The sequence below is a fragment of the Haliotis rufescens genome, unplaced genomic scaffold (genome assembly GCF_023055435.1).
Source record: "Haliotis rufescens isolate VD_foot unplaced genomic scaffold, xgHalRufe1.0.p SCAF_4, whole genome shotgun sequence".
Lineage (NCBI taxonomy): Eukaryota > Metazoa > Mollusca > Gastropoda > Lepetellida > Haliotidae > Haliotis > Haliotis rufescens.
Genome location: NW_025964112.1, coordinates 41,326,189 through 41,338,203, shown reverse-complemented (window position 1 = coordinate 41,338,203; position 12,015 = coordinate 41,326,189). Strand labels below are relative to the sequence as shown.

At 37.8% G+C, this 12,015-nt stretch overlaps 1 protein-coding gene across 11 annotated transcripts in view; it reads left to right on the top strand.

Moving 5' to 3' along the window:
- Positions 1-12,015, top strand: part of LOC124135962 (poly(rC)-binding protein 3-like) — a 358,312-nt gene that overhangs the window by 251,881 nt on the left and 94,416 nt on the right. For 2 of the 11 annotated variants that reach the window (XM_046501689.1, XM_046501682.1), the window contains exon 1: positions 8,787-9,126. The exons of the other annotated variants lie outside the window; for them this stretch is intronic. The gene's annotated coding sequence lies outside the window, so the exon portion shown is untranslated. Of the gene's footprint in view, positions 1-8,786; positions 9,127-12,015 lie in introns of those variants that run through there. 11 annotated transcript variants of the gene reach the window in all.

The following is a 12,015-nucleotide window of genomic DNA, read 5'->3' as shown; positions in this document are numbered from 1 at the left end:
ACACACGAATGTTGCATAGTTGGTTGAAGGAGGTCTGTTTTGTGATCTAAGAATATAGAACAGGGGCTGTACACACGAATGTTGCATAGTTGGTTGAAGGAGGTCATCAGATAATATGGACCAGGGGTTGTAGGTATGCATGAGTCTTAGAGGTTGGAGATATGTATGGGACATCGTTGAAGGAGATTGGTTTTGTGATGAGAGAGAGTGGTCCGTGGCTTGTGGATATGCATGAGTCTTAGAGGTTGTAGATATGTATGAGACATCTTTGAAGGAGATTGGTTTTGTGATGAGAGAGTGTGGTCCGTGGCTTGTGGATATGCATGAGTCTTAGAGGTTGTAGATATGTATGGGACATCGTTGAAGGAGATTGGTTTTGTGATGAGAGAGAGTGATCCGTGGCTTGTGGGTATGCATGTTGCACTTGGCCAGTTGTAAAAAGTGTGTTGTATGTGTTTCTGTAATTAATGCAAAGGGGATCTGTGCCTCCATGTGAAGAATTTTCTTCACCATTCTGGGTACTCGGCCAATACATTTCACAAATTATTGCATGTTTATGTTTTATCGCCTGTTCTTATTCAACATATGGAAGAATTTTTTAAAAGTAACTTCTTTCTTATTTGTACTGGCAATGCTTCCGAGTGTAAACCAACAGCCGCGGGAAAGTGACATTGCAAGCAGACATGATAGAGAAGTTAGGGCCACAGAGGACTGCCAATCTGTACCAAAAAATATAACTTCATGTAATATATACAGTTATTGCTGTTCTGAACTAGTATAATTACATGTAGGGGAGTTAATGTATCAGTGAGTTAGCACTCTAAAACTTCACCTGTCTTGATTAATATTCAACGGTCTTTCTTTGCAGTGCTGGACTTTGTCATGGGTTTGAGATAAGTGGAGGGTTCAGCAGAACCCATGTGTCATTGATGATAGTTCCTGTTGTGTTGTCACATACAGTCTTAATGGTGTGGGATGTAATCAAATTTACATAAGATCAAACATTCTTTGTGTAATTTGTCAGTTTTGATATAAAAGAATGTCTTGAAAATGTATTATTTTCAATGTGAATTCATAAAAAAATTCATTTATTTATTGACAATCATACAAGGATCAGAAAATGAATTTCTTTTCACATAATATTCTACTTGAAAGAAGTTAAAAAACACCCGAAATTTTCATAGTACTATAATTAATCTGTCATCCCTTGACAGATTAACTATAGTAATGTGAAAGAATCAGGTGTTCTTTAACTTCTTTTGAGTAGAATCAATCTTTCGGATTGTGCTGGATTTTTCTAAAATGAATATTAAAAAGTTGTTATATTCTGCATCAGTGACAATTACCAATGGGTAAAGAAAATGTTTATCATAACAGCATATCTCAATACTGTCGCCATCATCAGGTTTGCCTGCTCACTGTCCATTCCAGATAATGTATTTATCATCTGAGGTAAGGTTTGTCCCTTGAACAAATCTGAACAGTGTTCGATAATGTCAAAAATGTCGGATACGCTCACCTTTTCGCCAACACCTGGTATCATCACTCTATTATGGTGATTCATAAACACATGCTCATGATATAGTCAGAACTATAGATCAACTGCGCTTTTAGCTTAGATTTCTTGTGGCTTAAAAGGGTGTACAAAACTTTGTATTGAACTATGGATATCGTCAAGTGAGGATGTGTTTTTTCTTTGAAATCTAATTCCATTTATTCTATTTTGTGAATCTTGTTAAAGAGATGACATTGATTTAGCTTTAATTGTTTCTCTTGTCAATATGCCTTAAACTTCGTCACCCAATACTGAAACGGCATCTACAGTTGATACTTAACCTCTACATAAGTAATTAACTTGTCAGTAATGTTTATTTGGAAGATAGTATCTCCCGACCATCATTAACCTTACACCGACCATCATTAACCTGACACCGTGTAGTGTGGACTTCCTTTACCTGGAGAATTATTCAACGTGGCAGGATTACATGTAGTCCTGCACAATGACCGTGGAATATATTTATTTTATGAAAAAATATATCTAGAAATGCATACAAAAGCAAGTCTAGCCAGCTCAAGCTAGCTCTACTCCACATCAGTATAGGGAATTTTTTTGTATTTTTAGAGTCAAGAAGGATATTGTGTAATATAATATATATATAATATAAGATTTCAGAGACTAAATGTTAGTCTAGATTACATGATGTGTATCTGTGTGATTTTTAGTCATTAATTTCTGGCCTTGTCTTGAACTGAGAGTCACTTTCCCATAACTATCACAGAAAAACTGTAATTCCTATCATGTGATATCATGGGTTAAGATTTTACAAGTATTTGACTTATCTGCTTGGTGTTAAACCAAGGGGAACACAATGCACAGCTATGTAAACGTCGTTATGAGTGTCTGTCTTATAGTGTAGAGTCAAGCGTCCTCCACTTGCCTTCAAGTATGTCTGGTAGGAGAGAATAAGCTGGAAACTAGCATAGCTAGGTGCACACAGCCATGCTTCTGATCCCTGTGGCTGGGAAAGTCATCAAACTTTGTAAACATTTCTCCTAATCAGTGAAGATTTGTTAGAGAAAACGTCTTCAAAGAGTTCTGTGAGGATGTGCATAGGTGCACTCTAATGGTTAATGATGGCGCATTATGCCAGCCTTTGGTAGACTGGGCAACATTGTCCTGGCCAGAATGGGCAACATGAGAGACATTTCGGGGTACATTTGTGGTTGGAAAGTGCTGCGGTGTTCACTTTGGCTATCTCGTAGTCTCATTATTGCTGTTAGTGTGTAAACTTACCTGTATGAAAATAATGTTATTTATAAAAATGGAGCCATCAAGTGCATTTTATGTGCCAAAAAGATACTCACGCACATATTGTGGATGTTGTCATGGCGATGGTTAATGCATGGGATCAGACTTCATCAAAGAGTTTTTGACGGAAGAAAATGAATGATAACAGTGCCTGGAGAAGAGAATGTGTGTTTTGTTGCACAAGTTGTGGTGTTTCTGGTGATTAAATTATTGGTTCCTGAGGATATTAACACATGGAAGCAACAAATTAAAAGAACTGTTTTCAGGAATTATTGTAGGAATATGAGGATGAAGCTAGGTGTCTTGGAATGGGTGACGTCACAGTGGGGTGAACTGATTTGGGGCTATGAGCTTTACGAAACCATCTTGTGACGTTTCAGTAGTCAAGTAGAGGGCCTCTGTAGTTGAGGGAATATGTGGAAGAATTTAAGCACAATAATGCAGCATTATTTGAAGCTCACTTAGAAGTATTAGATGAAATAAAAAAACTGTGGACACTTTTTAATCAGAGTTGTAAAAATTGATATCCAAGGTGCAGTGTCTGACATTCATTGATCATGTATATAGTGGCCATAGTGTTTTCAGATGTAGGACCCTTGAAGATACAGGTTACAATAGGTCTCTAGCAACCCATGCTTGTCGTAAGAGGCAACTAATGGGATCAGGTGGTCAGGCTCACTGTAATGGTTGATGCATGTCATCATATCCCAATTGTGTGGATTGATGCTCATGATGTCAATCACTGGATTGTCTGGTCCAGACTCTATTATTCACAGACTGCTGTCATATAGCTGAAATATTGCTGAGTATTGCGTTAGAAAACAAACTAACATATTGTCAATGAAATATTTTATACACAATATATTTCTCTCCTCAAAAATCTTTCTTTTTCCCTGATTCTGTGGAATAGAACTGGCTAGATTTGATTTTATATTATCTGGTTTTGTTTTTAAAATACATATTCCACAGTCATGGTGCAAGGGCTATGGAGTTTTCACAATGAGGGTATATTGACTGCCTCAAGTGAATCTCATTTTTCAGTAATCAAATAGTGCAGTGAATTTGAGGTAGAATTTGTGTGATCGTAAATTGCTTTACAATAACTGGTGGCTGCAATTACACCTGACCATCGAGAAAATTGATCCTTAATGGAGATTATGAGTTACCTGTGTCACTTGGGGTTGTACTGATTTTACGAGTTGAATGGACATGTACAAGATTATACCAAAGGTCAAGGGGTGTACACAGACATTCACTCCATTAAGTCCCACACACGCCTCTAGTTACACATGTAACGATTTACCAGTAGAGTTCACAAGTTGCAAAGAAATGTTTTTGGTTAAATATTTGTGTGTGACAATTAGATTAACCTTGGGACCACCATAGGACTTACATAAAGGTAGCTTGGAGTGCGAACAGGGTCAGTCATGACGTGACAAGTGATGTCACATGAAACAGCTAGATTCTTTAACCAATAATGATACATCAGTTTCAACAAATCCCCATGCAATTAGTCCTGATAAACAGAGTTCCAGTTGATGCAAGCTCCGAGAAATAAAAGTCATAGGAAGACAAGCAGGTGATCATATATATCATATATATGCTGAACAAAATATGTTGGGGATCATGAATTTTTTGGGGGATATTTTTTTTGAAATTGTGTGCTCAGTCCTCACTTTAAAAAAATAAACTTAAAAATATTCATGATCTCAAACTTTGTTCAGTACGGACATTATGGCAGCACTGAAGAAGGAGAATACGAAAAGTAATAAGGAGAATATGAGAAGTAATAAGGAGAATATGAGAAGTAAGAAGGAGAATACGAGAGTAATAAGGAGAATACGAGAAGTAAGAAGGAGAATATGAGAAGTAGTAAGGAGAATATGAGAAGTAAGAAGGAGAATACAAGAGTAATAAGGAGAATACGAGAAGTAATAAGGAGAATACGAGAAGTAGTAAGGAGAATATGAGAAGTAAGAAGGAGAATACAAGAGTAATAAGGAGAATACAAGAAGTAATAAGGAGAATACGAGAAGTAATGCACAAGGAGTGCACAAAGGGACCAGGAATGTAGGGGCATACTATGATGAAAGAACTGGGACACTTAGAAGAAGATGAAGAAAAGTAATTGGCCAAAATGAGTGATCTGTGTGCGACCTACAGAGTTGCTGAAAGTGATTGCGACCATGTTATGTTTAAGTGGCATTTAAGAAGCACCCCATGGAGATTATGGGTTAGAATTGGTCCCCAGCAATCTATGCTGGTTGTATGAGGCGACCAAATGAATCGGGTGGTCAGGCTTGGTGACCTGGTTGATTGTTCGTCATTGTAACCTGATGGCGTGTATCGTTGCTCATAACATTGATCACTGAATTGTCTGGTGCAGACTTGATTATACACAGGCCGCTGTCATGTGGCCAGGATATTGTTGAGTGTGTCATTAAACAACAAACAACCATATTAAGAGCTGAAGTAACAATGAAGACAGTTGACTGATGGATTTCAAGATTTACAGAAACAACAAACAAACAAGGATGACAAAGTGGTAGATGTATTTTTCTCTACGTAACAATGTCATACACAGGAGTTGATTGCAACGCTGTTCTGGTTACTGTATGAATTATATTTATATCTGGTTGTGTGGAATATGTTGGGCTCAGTATGACAAGTGCCTCTAGGAATACCATAGGAGTACATGAAAAAAATAAAAGAAATGAATGATGTTGAAAGAAAGTATCTACATGTGTGTTTATTGTGAGGTTCAGGTTTGTAGGGAATAAAGTTTTATTTGGCAGCAGTTATAGAGGATTAAAATTTTATTTGGTAGAATCTGTAGGGGATTAAAGTTTTATTTGGAAGTAGTTGTAGAAGATTAAAGTTGTATTTGGTAGAATCTGTAGGGGTTTAAATTTTATTTGGAAGTAGTTGTAGAAGATTAAAGTTGTATTTGGTAGAATCTGTAGGGGATTAAAGTTTAATTTGGCAGCAGTTGTAGAGGATTTAAGTTTTATTTGATAGCAGTTGGGGATTAAAGTTGTATTTGGCTGTAGTTGCAGAGGTTTAAAGTTTTATTTGGCTATAGTTGTGGAGGATTAAAGTTTTATTTGGTAGAAGCTGAGGTGATTAAAGTTTAGATGGCAACAAACAGAATATGTTTTAACTGATTTTACCAATTTTGGAGAATAAATGGCTTGATTTTGTCTAAAAAATGTCTATTTGATTTAGAGAAGTGAAAGTTGTGAAATGAAAACTTGATAAAAATTGCAATTTATGGTGATGGGATCCTGTACACAAGTTTTTCAGGACAAAGCCTTGCTACAGGGCAGGATGTGATATGAAGCTGTTATCTCTGTGGTAACACAGGCAACAGGATATACAGGCTGCATCCTGTACACTGGCACCTCCCCATACAGTGTACACGCAATGCAGTAACACTGACGATACAAACACACCTAGGTTCAGCTGGATATATCAAAGTAGACACAATTTATGGATAACAACTTCTTTAATTACTGTATAGGCAACATTTCGGTAAAAATCCTTATACAGTTGTCTTGCTTTACAACGGTATAAGGATCTTTTCCGAAACGTCGCCTTTACAGTAATTAAAGAAGTTATCCATAAATGGTGTCTACTTTGTCATCCGTCAACTTCTATTAAGTAATGCCTATCAAACAATGGATATATCAACTTTCTTATAGCCATGTTTTTTATCTCCTATCCTTGATAATAGAAATAAGATTGAGTCAGAACTTCAGCACATAGTTTCATTGTTTGTAAGTTATGAATAGTCTGTAAATGATGAGGCTGAAGTTGTAAGACTTATATGTAAGACGATAACTAGTTGTTTTTTTCATTACAATTAGAACATTATATAATTGATGTTTTATTAGAATTCTGTTCTGTTTATTGCCACAGATAGTTGTATTCTTGTAATGAGGTTCGTGTTGAATTTTTTTTTGTAATAAACGATCCATTTTTGCATTTTATCTCAACAAAAGGTAGAAAATGTACAGAGGTCGGCATTGAATAAGAACACGATGTATCACTGCACATATGTGTTTATGTATTCATATGTACATCTGTCGATGTGCATGTGGATATGTCTACAAAGTGCAGCTCTATGCATAATCTCATCCTGTTTATTTGTTTACTGATCCCAAAGCTTCAATACACTTTGTACTTTAATTATCCACCCTGCCTCCATTCATATTTCCCTTCCTCAAAGAGAAGACTGGTCGCCTTATCTGTGGCAAGTGTATCAAGTCATGACCCAGATGCCGGTGCATGAGTGCCACGCCCAGTATCTGGTATTGTCATTCCATTAAGGAAATCACAGTGAAGAAAAGAGGATCTGTGTTTGGCTTCAACAAGATACTAGCTTATTTGACTTGCTGGAAAGTCAATACATCTGTTAATGATCAGTTGGATATGACAGGGCAGAATACAAGTTAGAGAAAGGATATGGTTCAGGAGGGCTTACTGCACTGAGGATGAGAGGAAATTATGTGGCTTACTGTAAACAGTAAACTTAGTTTATCACGAACATGCTTGTAATGAGCTACTGGATATAACAAACATATTTAGGTTCAGGCCATATGCTTATAACGAACTATGGTTATAATGAACTAATATTAGTGGTCCCTTTGAGTTCGTTATAACCGTAATTTACTGTATATATGTGTAGGGAAAATTAGATAAATCTGTTTTAGTTTGAAGATTGAGTTCTGTATTGAATTTTAGTTTTAATAATCATGGTGACTGATGCAACATTTATGTACAGTTTTACAGGCTTAATAATGTGTGAGTTGTTGAGTACTTTGTGTTAGGGTTTCTACAAAGTAGCCCCTTACCCAATCAGGCTGAGAATAAGATTTATTGTACATAGACACCCACAGGGGGCAGGGTACAAGGCATGAATATGGCTTGTTATAAAGGAGAGTTATAAGCTTTGATATACACAATGTAACAGAAATATTGCTATTATAATGCCTTGAGATAATTTTTGGAGGAGGCACTGGTGGATTCAGTAGTATTTTAAGTGCTATTGGAAGCATAGGTAAGGCTTTTAAGTGCCATTTATTAATTATGGAGGACAAATTCTGAAGCTTCAGTTCCTTAAGATAAAATAAGATAAGATAGGATATTTATTGCGTAGCAGTCAATGAAGAAACAGTGGCAATATTGTACAAACTACAAAATATAGGCACAGTAAGTAAACATTACAAGCCATGGTAGTTATTTCAATGTTTCAATGGAACTGATTTTATTTTCAGTTAACTGGTTTATTTATTGGAACTTTCTATTCTATAACTGAAGGAACTTAATAATCTTCAATTTTCCTGCCTTGAAATTTGCTCAAGTATTATGTCCACCTGGTGGCTAAATAGAAGTCAAAAGTTGTGGCGTTTTTGTTGGCATTGCACTGTAATAAATTGTTTCAGTATCTCTTGCTTCCACCAGACTTGCTTCACAAGACATAGTTACCTGACATTAAGCACTTAGCACAGGACATTTGGCCTGCTTTTATTTTCACAACATCGATGACTAGAATGTTGCTCAGCTTTAAGTCATTACTTGGTTAGCAAGGGCTTTTCCAATAGTGGGGCACTCCCAGAGAAACTTGCCTTATAGTGAAGGCTGCCCAGCCTTGGTTCCCCTTGTTGAAACAGGCTCAGTCTGTGTTAACACTGCCATCTGGGACTGAAAACAATGTCTGTGGACCAGTCCATTATGGCACTGAGGGACAATTGGTCACTTCCACTCGACTTTCAACGGTCACTATACTGATCAATTCTGGGCAAATATATTGATTTAGACTCAAATAATCCTGTATTGATTTGGAATGTCAAGAAGGCTTAGTGAAGCAGCTAAATTGATGATTATTCTCCAAGACTAAGGCTGTCAGCCCATGCTGCCGCCCCTCTGAGTAAGTGGTTCGGGCCATGGCAAGGGTTTCCCCCTGTAGGAGTGCATGAATGCCTATTCAAATGAAGACAGGCTGGCAGAGCCAGGTACAGAGAATGCCGCCACAGCAACTCAAAGCAACGCCAGATTTTGTCTTCACAAGCGCGTAGATAAGGTTTCATACAGAGATTTCTCTCCCCTAGGAACTAGTTCCTTCACACCGGCAGACAAGAAACGGTGCTAGAGGGAGGAAGTTGACTGTTGATATGAGAGCTTCTGGTTATCTGATGTTGTGACCGATCTCTCTCTCCAGTAATGTAGATGCCACCACTACTGTACAATCAGGCCACAGGGACATAGCAATAAGCCTCCTTGAGAGGACAGCCAGCATTTCTGTGATAGCGGACCAGGTGAGTTGATTTTCACTTTCTCCATTGTCTTGTACTCCGGCGTGGGGGAAGAGCACGTGTAGTCCTCGCAGTCTATCATGGGCCAGGAGTCTGTTGATGCCGGCCGACCTGCCTCCCAGCCTGTCTGTCTCTAGCCATATGCTTCCTTCCTTCGTCTCTCTCTCTCTCTCAAGCTCTTTCTTTCTCTCCATTGTATTGATTTTCTAGTTGTTCTGCCAACTATACACTTTGCTGGTAACAGTTTTTCTTGCATACCAGTAGATTTTTTCAGGGATTTCTTTCTGTGGGAGTGTCAAACATGCATGGATTTTGCAGTTTGTATGTGTTTGGGGGTGGTGTCAGAGTAGACAGTTCTTCTGATTCCATTCTCTATTGTTATGCCATGTTGATGATATGAAGACCTGTTGGTATATATTTTCCGTTCCTGTCACCAATACTATTTTCAAGGAGTTTAGAAGTGAGAAAATTCCGGTTTGATGTATCACTTGGTTTGGTCTATCAAGTGATAAGGTTTCGGATCCAACAGATGTTGACAGCGTGGTATAAATCTGTCAGTATGGGATAATACTGAGGTGTGAAGTATACACACATTATAGTGTTGTATGAGTTATATACTCCAGCTGGGCACCAGACATATATATGTCCGAATGATATCAGAACCAGTGTGAATACTTGAAGTGTATAGAGGTGTGTTGCATATACTTTCCCTTATACACAGATTGGTAAACTTGCACAAGGCTCTAAGGCAATATTTATTAGTAAATCAAAAGTTCTAGATTATGTATGTAATAAGAACAAGTTGTCCCTATAAGAGACTGAAGTCCTTAGAGCACTGTCCTCATATCTAGACTGGACTATTAGGAAGATATGTAGTAATTCTTTCTTTCAGTACAGCCTTGGAGCAAGGCTAACAGATTGGGAAAGAAATGATATTGAAGAATATACACATTTGTATGTAAGTTGTATTAATGGAGCGTGGGAAATTGGTAGACTAACATTTAATCCCAGAAATAAAATTATCTCATAAAAACATAAAATTCAAATGGAGCCTTGAACAATGCCTAATTTCTGCAATTTCGACTTACCAAATCATTCTAGACTTGAGTTGGATTCCATTTTAATTTATTCTCTAGGGTCTGGAAGACACTAGGAAATTGGCAGCCTTGGCAAATTTGATTCAAGCCGTTCAAAATCCACTTAGGTAAATCAAATTTTGTGATGTATATCCATCTTACAGTTGATGGTTACTCTAACTGCAACCATACACAGTCTTGGTTTTGAGCCTGTCATTTATAACACTGTCTAGAACTAGACTGACAATAGGCATTAGACCATGGAGCAGAGTCCCCCTTTAATTGGCATTCCCTTCTTTGTAGACTGTCAGAGCCAGACTTATTGAACCTTGTAGTTTTTTTGGAGTCGGTTTATATTGAGGGATGATGTATGCACATTTTGAGTTATGGGAGAAAAAGTACTCTGCTGTGCTTGAGGCCCCACCATACATGCTGCCAGTTGTATTATATTAGGAGGTGGAATTAGCCCAGTTTAATGACTTGTGTGAGCTGTATATGCTCTACCAGGGAACACATCCCATCATACACACACAGCCAGATGATGTTAAGGAATGAGGTACACATGGTGGAGGGAGTTCTTTGATTTATGCTGTATCTTGGTACACATCCCAATCCTGTTATGCACGCTGTATGGGCAGATGATGTGGAGGGGAAGTATGCACACTGCAGGAAGATGTATGAGTTATGAACTCTACCTGGGCACACACCTCATCATGTACCCTGCAGAGCCAGATGTCAGACGTACACACACTGTTGGGAGATAAATGAGCTATACACTCAAATGGGCACACACCACACCCTCACACACACTCTGTCAGGCTAGACAGTAGAAGTGAGGTACACACAGTGTGGGAGGTAGATGAGTTATGCAGTTTGCACCCTATTGTACACACAGAGCCAAATGATATTGAGTACACACACTGTAGGGAGTTATATGAGTTATACACTCTAGTTGGAGTCATACTCCATACACATTGGAAGAAACAGATGATATTGAGTACACACGCTATTGGGAGTTATATAAGTTATTTATATTCCTCCATACACTCTTGTTGGTCCGATATTCCTCCATACATTCTAGATGGACCCATATTCCTCCATACACTCCAGTTGGACCCATATTCCTCCATACACACTGTCAGAACAAGATGATATTGAGTGCATACACTGTAGGGAGTTTTATAAATTATACACTCTTCAGGACCCATATTCCTCCATACACAGTCAGAGCTAGGTGATACTGAGTACACACACTGTAGGGAGTTGTCCAGCCATACTACATGGTGTGTAGAGGATGCTGGCTAGGTAATGAATCGGTCATGGGTGAGGAGCAGGATTACTCACAGCACGGGAGGGGATAATGTTATATCAATAAGCTTATAGCTCTAATAAAACTTCATTGCGATGGGTAGAGGAAGGTGAGGTTCAGTGATGCTGCAAATTGAATTTACTCTGGTAAAATCACACATGTCAATAATTTCTTGTAGTAGGTGAGATGTTAACTTGATTTATATGGGGTTTATTTCTGTGCCAGTTAAGGGTCATATCCAGAAGTCTGAAAAATACTGCTTGATTGACAGATTCTAAAGCAAAGTATTTTGGTTGGCATTATTATTAATGTTTACTAAATATGGAACTAAGTATCATGAATGAACCAATGAATCTATGCATGACTTCTTTGGCTTAGTAAGTAAAAATATCTCTTTTGAATAAAATTATGTACAAAAAGTAGTGACTTAGATTTCGTAAAGTGTGCAACATGCCTTGGTAATTATGACCCTCTAGAGTCAATAGTTGTTCCTGAAAGTCTGGTTTT